The sequence below is a fragment of the Kryptolebias marmoratus genome, linkage group LG17 (assembly GCF_001649575.2).
Source record: "Kryptolebias marmoratus isolate JLee-2015 linkage group LG17, ASM164957v2, whole genome shotgun sequence".
NCBI lineage: Eukaryota > Metazoa > Chordata > Actinopteri > Cyprinodontiformes > Rivulidae > Kryptolebias > Kryptolebias marmoratus.
The window spans coordinates 1,791,418-1,802,027 of NC_051446.1; the positions used below are offsets into that span (position 1 = coordinate 1,791,418).

At 35.9% G+C, this 10,610-nt stretch overlaps 1 protein-coding gene across 5 annotated transcripts in view; it reads left to right on the forward strand.

Annotated features, from left to right (window-relative positions):
- Positions 1–7,708: 7,708 nt before the first annotated feature.
- Positions 7,709–10,610, forward strand: part of pot1 (protection of telomeres 1 homolog) — a 134,741-nt gene continuing 131,839 nt past the window's right edge. For all 5 annotated transcript variants that reach the window (XM_037980784.1, XM_017435587.3, XM_037980788.1 and 2 more), the window contains exon 1: positions 7,709–7,813. The gene's annotated coding sequence lies outside the window, so the exon portion shown is untranslated. The remainder of the gene's footprint in view (positions 7,814–10,610) is intronic.

Here is a 10,610-nt window from a genome sequence, read left to right on the forward strand (position 1 = left end):
AAGAGCGAGACCAAAACCAGACACAGAGACAGCAGCTGAAGGTAAGTGCAATTTATTTACAGGTGCCCAAGGTATGTACAGTGCGATAGGTTTGTGGAGCGATCTGTGAAGTAAGAGGAACAGGGTGAGTCTCGGGTACCAATCCTAATATCAGCCTAGCACTGCATGATGGCTTCTTAATGTTCATACGAAGAGTTTCTGCACAAGGAGAACAGGTAAAAAGTTAATTTACAATCACTAAAGACTGTTCACAAGATATGTGCAAAGAATCTGGGCAGAACTGTCACCATATGGCAATTAGCAGTCCCACAAAGAGTGTGATAGCACCCACCCTTAATTACCTGAATCTTCAATAACATGAGATAATTCTGTCATATTGCTGTTGGGTAGGACCCAAATGCAGGCAAGAGGAGGCAGCGAGAATCATGATGCAAACATGATATTTAATTAAGAAACTGAAGGCAAAAACTTACAGAGGCTCAAGGAACAAGGAGACGATCATAGGAAACTAACAGAACGCAACAGAGGAGCCAGTAGAGAACAATGAGACCGGGGCGCTTAATATACAGAGGTAGGTAGGTAGGTACATTTATTTATATAGTACTTTTCAGCACAAGGCGACTCAAAGTGCTTTACAACACAAGAACAAAATTACAGACAAAGTTACAGAACATGATAATGAACAAGATTACAGACAGGTACAAGATACAATGATAACTAATTGTCTAAATGAGCTATGCTAAACCAAACAGATCTAAGCATGACTAAATGTACAGAACTAAACTAAGCTAAAACTACAATTAAACAGTAATTGTTTTGGTTCAGGCAGACTGTTTTTGTCTGCCTTGAAAGTCTTGCTGATACTTCTCAATGGCGAATCCAAACAGCCAAATTCCAGGACCATTTCGCCTGTTTCGAGCGAGCAACTTTCTCCAAGATTTATCCCATTTCATTCCTGAGTCCAGGAACTGCATTTAGCCTACAGTCCTGTAAAAGGATTGCATCAAACTTGCGATTCTGCTCCCGTAACATCACAGTCTGAGTGTAGATCGCCGAACCCAACAAACGAATTTGACAATATGTCAGGTAACTGCCTAAACCAAACAGCAGAAATCCTGTTATCAGAAATCCAAATATGTAAAGATCCTCCACGTCTTCCACAGACAGACTCGACAGACAAACAGGATTCCAGCGTTTCCAGGAATCCAATGTGTATCCAGCAAAGAACGTCTTCTCAGGGCAAGCTGGCTCTCCTTTGGTCAGCCTTCCCGTCGAGAAAATTTGATCAATTGCGTTGAGAGACCAGCTGACCAGCTGACAGAGGAGGAGTGAAACTGAGAAAGGAACTGATTACAGGTAACTGACTGCAGCTGGGGAAGGGAACGAGTGTAACTTAACAAGGAAATGACTAGCATCTGGGAAAGAGGAGGAAATGGCAAAGTGACTAAGGTCAAATAAAGCTGAAACTAGAAGAGAACCTAAACAATTACAGAAATAAATATAAAGAAAACAGAATCAAGGAGTCCAAACATACAGGCACATGACAAATTCTCACCATTTTTAAGTGAGGTGCAGTATAAAAGTTTTTATGACTGCTTACACACTAAAATAAAACTTTTTTCCACAGTTAACAAAACTTTACAGTCAATTAGCAAAACACCAGCCCAGATTCAAACACAACTATAAGCACAATGTTAGCATCACACTTTTTGTAAAACACTAAACACAATTTATTTTTTTTCAGTCTCCTCTCTAACCCTAAAAATGTTTAAGGTTTAACATGCCAGAGTGCGAATAGTCAAAAAAGGAAAAAAATAAATAAAAGAATTTGACTGAACAATGTGTGTTTGATATAGTGGCAAAATACAGTATTATAAATTAGTATGCCATTTTTATTAAGTGATTAATTTTGCAAAAGATCAGGACTATTCTACGAATTGGTGTGTCCTTTATTGCCTCTTTCTTTGGAGCCTCTCTTTGGATAATTTCCAAATTGTAAATTATGGATCTGGTCAGCTGGTCTCTCAACCCAATTGATCAAATTTTTTCGATGAGAAGGCTGAGCAAAACAGAGCCCTCTTGCCCCAACGGGTTAGTTGGGGATGTTAAAGATTTGTACATTGGATTTTTGATAAAAGGATTTCTGCTGTTTGGACTTGTCGTTTACCTGGTGTATCGTGAAATTTGGAAGACGTTGGCAACTGTTCGGGCCATTGTAAGGCTGCCTGGCCTGTGTAAAGGGATGTGCGAGCATCCCTTCTGGACACGACTCTTGTGAGTTTTTCTTTAAAAAAATTATTTTTTCGTTACGGGCCATGATTAGTCTGCGTTCTGGATTTGCCTCCATCTCTCCCCCTTCTGACACAAAGTGTATTGACACTGTCCTAAAACAACGCCAATCTCCAGAATTCCACAGTAGTTCTTGCCAATCTTATTTCATATACCTTTACACCACCAAGTATTATTTTACAATACACAGTTATTTCTATAAACATTTTACAATTATTTGCAAACACACAGCAGCTAGCTGTAGCACCTATCGAGACATCTGGGGAACATCATAATTTTTCTACTAAAATACCTGTGAAATATAAAATTGGTGGTGATATGAAGATTTTTATTAATAGAGTTTAAATGAACTACCTTGACATTTTGAAGAACGGAAAATGGAGTTAGGATGACAAAGATCCACTTTGAAACTGCTATAGCATCGACCAAAACACCATTGCTGTTCTTTTTGTCTGCAAGACAACTTTATGTTGTGCTTTATTGGTGATACTCTTCAGAGTACTCTTCAGAGAATGTTCTAAAATTGCTAATGACTCACTGAAATTAAAAAAAAGGACTATGTTATTCATGGTAGAAGTGATTAATTGCTCAGCTCAGACAGCAAAGAAAATTGAAAAGATTAAAATTATAGTGAGGGCTACTGAAAAGTATCTTGATGTGAAAGACCTTGTTTGGGAAGCTGTTGAAAGTAAAATAGGTAAGGGAGTAAATCCAACTCAGTCAGAGGTTGATACCTCTGAATGGTGATAAGAATATTTCAGTGGAATGCTAGAAGTCTCATTTCAAATGGACAAGATTTTAAACATTTCGTATCAGAACTACAAGATAATCCTCATGTTATTTGTATTCAGGAAACATGGTTAAAACCAGAGCTAGATTTTGTTTTACATGGGTACATTGCAATCAGGAGAGATAATGGAAGAGAGGGAGGAAAATGATATTTATTCAAAATAATATGTTACAATATAGGAAAAGATTATGAATATATTACTATTAAAATATGGACATGTAATGATGACAAAATAATTAATATAATCCATGTAAAGATTTAAATAATGGGATACTTAATGTCGTAAATGACATAAACCAGGATTATAGTCGTATGAGCGATACCGAAACCAGACACGAACACTGAGTAAAGGTAAGTGATTTTATTTACAGGTGATATATATATATATATATATATATATATATGACCTATATGATGATGACCAGGGGAATCTGCAAAGCAAGGAGGAGCAAAGTGAGTCTCAGGTACTAGGTTTAAAGGTTTATGACTTTTGCAGGAAATGGGGAATAATTGTTGTCTCTTCCAGGTTCGAGGAGGTTTCGTGGCGAGAAGGGGGATCCAGTCCGAGTCCAATGGTTGTCCGAGAGGTGAGAGGTCCAGGTAATCCAAAACAGGTAAGTTTCTCCAAGCTGTGCCAAAGTAAATCCTGGTAGTTCGCAGAGTCAGGTAGCCAAGCAACATTAATCCTGAAGCAAGGGAACACACACAAAAAAACCAAGGTTAACGTAGCGTAAGGCATAACGTTAGAACCTGGTGGCTGAGATTCCAACCAGGAGGTGAGAAGCTCCAGCGAAGATCTGAACCCAGCCGAAGGCTTAAATGCTGGTGCTGCTCATCAGCCAGAATCGCCAACAGCTGGGGAAGAGGGAGGTTAGAGGTGCCGCCCACAAGGCGGGGAAAACTTCAGATCCTCACAGTAAAAGGACAGGTACAGGGGAAAGTTGTATGGTGCAGAAATTTTAATGCTCACAGTACTGGGGAAGTGATCACACAGATATAAATGGGAGAATTGTAGAAGAATTCATTGAAGATAATAGTCTAGTGTGCATAAATAATGGAAAAAGGGACAAGATATAATATTACAAATGATACAGAAACGACAATTGACTTAACAATTATTTCAAATAGTATTGCAGGAATTGTAAAGTTGGAAGTATAAAAACATCAATTGGTAGTGATCATTATCCAATAATAATTAAGATAGTGTTGAGGAGACAAAATATTACCTAAATGAGACTCAAACTCTAAAAACCTCTCCTCATGACGGACCGGAAAATGCACAGAGAAACTAGGAGTCAAAAATGGTCAGAAACAGTATCTTCAGTTTAAAAGGTTTATTAGCCTTAGTACTAAGGGAGACACTCCTTACCAGCTCACAGCAGGAACACTAGAAGATGTCTGAGCTAAATCTCTAAAACATAGCATTTTAACCTAAACAAAGAACTGGCCCATCCTCCTTCGGTCATCTTTCCGGAACCCTGTATATGGACTTGTTTTTCTCCATCTTCTGCAGGTGGTTTTCTTCGAGTGGGATTTGGTTCCTAATTCGCTGACTTCTCCAGACCGTGTTATCTTCGTAGTTGGTACCGGCAGTCACGTACATTACAAACTCACATGACCTCACCCGTGCAGAGTTGCACTCATCCTTAGGTTAATACAATCAATAGAATTACAGAACATTAATACATGATTCTAACTGGTAAGGAGTGTCTATAGTTTCACTTCACAATAGGAATGGATGTTATTAGGAAAAAAACATTTCAAATCCATAAATGGCAATTTAATAAAGCAAATTAGATTAATTTTCAAGTTCTGACTGAAATTAAATGTGGAGAAATTTTGAGAAAACAACATTAATAATATTGAGGAATTTAATGGGAAATTAACATCAATAATTGTACAGGTTGCAAAAAAAATCATAAAAGTACAGGAAGTAGAATTAAAAAGAGTGTTCCATGGTGGATAATGATTTAAAAAAAGCAGTTAAAGAAAGGAATAAAGCATTTAAGCAACTTAAAGTTCAGCATACAGTAGAAAAGCTAATATATTAAAAAAGAAAACAAGCAGTTGTTAGGGAAACTATAAGAACAGCAAAGAGAGAATATTGGCTAAAATACTGCTGCACTATAAGGAGAGAAACTAAATTATCAGATGTTTGGGGAATGATAAGGAAAATTAATGGAATTATTAGGAAATTTGAAATCCCAGTACTTAAATATGAAAACAATGTTGCAATAAGTGATCAAGATAAAGCAGAGTTATTAGTTCAAACACTGGTTAAAATACATAGTTCTAATAATATTTCTGAGAATGTTAAGGCATTGAGAGAAAATAATTTAAAAGATCATCCAAATATAGTTGACGGAAAGCCTATCAATGTAGGGAAGATGGATCTACCTATTACTTTGTTGGAATTTGAAAGAGCTCTTTCTAATACTAAGCAGTCATCCCCTGGGAAAGATATTTTTTATGATATGTTAAAACATATGAGTGATAATTATATTAAAGTAATATTATCTTTGTTTAATTTAATTTGGGATAATGGTAAAATACCAGCATTGTTGAAATTTTCTATGATAATTCCAATATTAAAACCAGGCAAGAATCCTTCTAATCATTCAAATTATAGACCAACTGGATTAACTTCACAATTAGGTAAAACAATGGAAAAAAATAATAACTGAAAGGTTATATTATTAAAGCACAAGCTAATAAGGAATCAGTTATTGCAGTATTTTTTGATATAGAAAAAGCATATGATACACTTTGAAAAGAAGGTTTATTAAAAAAAATTGGAAAGGCTTGCGGTGAAAGGAAAGTTATTTAATTGGATATGTATTTTTTTATTTGAAAGAACAATAGAAGTTTGAGTGGAATTTTTTTTTTTTAATTAATATATTGTGGAGAATAGTATTCCTCAAGGTAGTGTATATAGCGCAGTATTGTTCTTGGTAATCATTAATGATATATTTGATGAAATAGATCCTGGAATTAGTAAATCTTTTTTTGTGGATTCGAGGTTGAAATATAGAATTTATTAGGAATAAAATGCAGCTGGCAAAAAAGTTTAAGTATAGTCTAATAAATGGGGTTTTAAACTTTCAGTTGCAAAATCTCAAGTTATCTGCTTTTTTAAAAAACATAAAACTATTTCTTTAAAACTTTATGATCAAAATCTTGAACAGGTTAAGGATGTGACATTTTTAGGTATGATATTTGATGAAAAACTTACTTAGAAACAACATATTGTTAAAATTAAAATAAAATGTAGAAATGTAAATAATACATTACATTGTTTGGCAGAAAGGGAATGGGGAGGAAATCATTGTTAAATATACAGGGCGCCAGGTCACCAGGCCGCCAGGTTGCGCGCGTCGCGCTCTATTCATAATGAACAACTTTGGTGCTCTAACAAAGCTGGTACACCTGTACCAGTATTTATCAGCATTAGTATTTATTTTAACGAACGACCACCTACCACTGGGCTTAGCCTCTTTTCTTTTCTTTAATAATATATTACAAGAATGTTGGGAACATCATAAAACAGATATTTATAGTTTTGGCTGAATTGGTAATATAAAAGCATTCATACTCAGCATTCAGGGTTACATGGAATAAATTTATGTCCAACAGTCATTTATTCATGTATTCCTCGTTGGTTATTTATTAATCCTTCTATTAATTTATCTTTGTCTAAATTAATCAAAAATAAAGGAAAACATATTTCAGAAAACTTTTTAGTACAACAATTCTTTCATGAGAAATATGTGGATAAAATTATATTATTTACAGACTGATCTAAAGACCCAGAATCAGGACGTACTGGAGCAGAAGTTTACATTTCACATAATAATGTAGGAATGAAGAAAAGAACAACAGATAACTTATCAGTTTATACTGTAGAATTACTAGTGATACTCGTGGGATTAGAGTGGATTGAAAAACATAATAGTAAAAAATATGTAATTGGATCTGATAGTATGGCAGCTTTATTAAGCATTAAATCAAGTAACACAAAACGAAAAGATGTTATTAACAGCATTTACCGTATTCTTTATAAACTTGAATTAAGGGAAATGTCTGTAGATTTTGTTTGGGTTCCAGCATGTGGGAGCAGCAGGTCAGGAAGAAGAAGACATTCTAGCAAAACAGGCATTAAAAGCTAAAAATATTAAGTATGAAATATCATTAAATAAAGATGAATGTAAAATTATAATAAATATATATTAAGGAAGTCTGGCAAGAAAACGGGGACAATAATGATATAGGAAGACACTTCTATAACATTCAGGAAAAGGTAGGATGGACAAGGAAAACAGGAGGAAATTAGAATCAATATTTACATGTATGAGAATAGGACATACAAGTTTAAATAGTTCTCTTAAATTAATTGGAACAAATGCAACAGGATTTTGTGGTAAATAAATAAAATGAATATCAAATTTACAATGGATGACATTTTTGGTAGTGATGTCAGTAAAGTAAAAGACCAAATACATTTTTTTAAATACAAATTTGCTAGGAAGAATTTAGATGAATTATGAAGGTGACTTTTTTATTTTTATTTTTCCTGTTTATTTCCTGTCCACACTCCAGTTCCGTATGTGGCGGTAATGCACCATCATAGCTGGTCTGTTAACAAGAAGAAGATCACTATGACACGCATGCGCGTTACAGTTGATGCCTGTTAATTCGAAACCGAGCGAGGGAAAAACGAAGTCATCGCTTGCAGTTGTAAGTTTGTTTTATTTTTGTCCTGGCGTGCGGTGTTTTCTTGTAACGACTCTTGAGAACAGTCAGTGCCCTTTTTATTGCTTTCGTGTAAAATAATCTTTAGTAGACTTTAGTATTATAGTTCAGTAGCACTGTGAAACCACAAGACTCGTTGTTTTTTTTAAAAAAGTCTGTCTGACTAAACACGGTTTGAAAATCTCAATGTTTTAGATACCACGACATTTGCAAAATATTTAGAGTCCATCTTAGGCATGTTTAATGATTTTGACCTTTCACTCTAAATTACGGCTCAGATTAAAATTCTCAGAAGAATTTTGTCCTGCAAGAAAAGGTCCTAATGATACTTTGCGTGCTTGCTTTCACTCTGACACGGAAGCGCTGTGCGTTTGAAGCTTCTTTTTTCAAAGTTATACAAATCTATACCGTAACGCGTGATACTGTGAACATAATTTTTGCCGAAATTACCAACACAGTTGCTAGATTGTGAAAAACACGTTTAGTGTGTGCTAGCTTTGTGTTTTGTTACCGAAAAGCAGCAGTTGATATCAATTAAGCTGTTTAAATAGAGATTGGAATAACGTTAGTTTGGACTGCAAAAAATAAATAAAACGACGTAATTTTGTAGGCTATACAGGAAATGTGCAAATAAAGGAAACGTACTGAAACGTTTCTGAGTTTGAGATAAAGTTGGAACTAGCTTTAGCCACTCTCTTTCGTGTTGTTGCTAACTTCCGGTTATGTATGACGCTGCATACAAACCCAGTTTTTGTATATAGTAAATTTGATGCTTTGGTAGAGGGCTTATCTTTATTTTTTATTTTGCTCTCAACAACAGAGTTTGATAGGTGGACCTTCAGAGTTAAGATGTCAACATTTGCTTGTTTTACTGGTTTAGTTTTAGTTTTTTTTTTTGGCTATTTGGTGGTGTGTTATTGTGCCTAAAAACAAACGCGTACGCGGCAAAAAAACGCAGGGGGAACCGTATCTGATGGGGGAACCGGTCTCGACGTAACAAGGGATTATGATCCCTCTAGCCAAAATAATCAATTGTGTTCTTTTCATCCTGTCATTACAGGGTTTCCCCCAGTGTAGTATAAGTCTGGCGAGCCGCCAAGCTAAGCTCCGCTTGTTTATTGTAAAATACGTCATTTTTTATACATGTTTTTTTTTTCCACCCGCATCGCCAAAAGTTGATCATTTTTGTAATTTGGCGTGGACCGCGCTCCATTCAAAATGGACGATTTCGATACTGTAGCAGAGCTGGTTCGCCTGTATCAGCATTTATATGATTCCTCTATGAGAGATTACAAAGATATTAAAACGGCTCAAAACTCATGGAAGGAGATTATTGCTGCAGCCGATAAAAAGGAGTTTATACACCACAGAGGGAAGAAATATTAGTCCTATTATGGGTGAATCACAACTAAGCAAATAAGTAAACAAATCAATGAAAGTCAAACTGAATGCTTTAAGTTTAAACATCCTCTCTGTTTCACAGCCAGAAACACAACAGCTCTTCCTCCTGAATACATGCAGCCATATTTGATGTGACAACCATCTACACTCTTTTTTTTAATTGTATTTCCACTGGTTATGTAGTGTACTGCACCGACATAAGCGCCAAGTATAAACGCCTCCACCGCGCGCTCAGGTTCGCTCGCTGTACACGGAGCCCTGCAGGACTCTAATGAGCCCTGAGGCCGAGCCTCCTTCAGCTACCTGGAGTTAGCATGTTGTCAGAGCCACAGCAATAAACATGGAACGAGCGGGTTTAACCAAAAATGGTTAGTTCAGCCAAAACTCAGCTGGTGGCTTTACAAGACCGAATACGGTAAGCATGTTTTGTACTTAGTGAAAATATGGTGCGTGCTAATTTATCCATGTTTAACAGTAAAATGATGCTATAAAATTCAGCATTAGATATGTTTTATTTTGTTGTTACATGTAGTCAGTGGAGCCGGATTCATTTTCTAGGTGGGGGGGCCACCGGAGTGTTTCGTCACCTTATTAATTTTACATGCATCGGATCATCGTCTAACATCAATAAAAATTGAATAATGAAACGCTTTTTCAGCTATGACTTTTTGTTCCAGTATATTATTATGAATAATGATAATTACGGTAGTTAAACCAACCAACAGCTTTATAAATGACCACAATAAAAGTAAACACAGGTAAATAACGTGCGCACATAGATGGAATAATCCAACATCTGAGCAACAGCGGCGGAACTAATTAAGAGCATTCAGTATTAAAACAACATAAACTTTGTCAGACTTGGAACATATAACCAAACATTATATTAGTAAAAAGATTTCTTCCGAGGCTATTTATAAGTATGTCCTCATTGTAACTATTTACATCCTAATGACACTAATAACGACTAATGATGACAATAAGTTTCAGAGCTCAGAATTTTCCAAAGTATGCCTCCCTTCGCTGACTCACGAAGCAGAAGCTGCGGTATACTTTGCTGAGGTCCATCAGTTAAGTCTTTGTGTATATGCAGAAACAAAAGGTGATTAAGCCGCTGTTCTGTCATTGTTGACCGGAGTGAGGTTTTTAGTCGACGGAGGCTAGAGAAGCTCTGCTCAGCCGTTGCATTTAACATTAGCCCCTTACCTTAAAACGTGGTAACCATCGATCCGAATCAATAGCTGGGTTTTGAACGACCAAAGAGAGAAAAAAATGTATATATTGCACCATTATTTTTTTGACCTAACAGCAAAAATGATCCGCTCTCTGGGCGAAGTGGAGCATTTGGTCTGACTGGAGGAGCCGTTAACGAATATGAGCC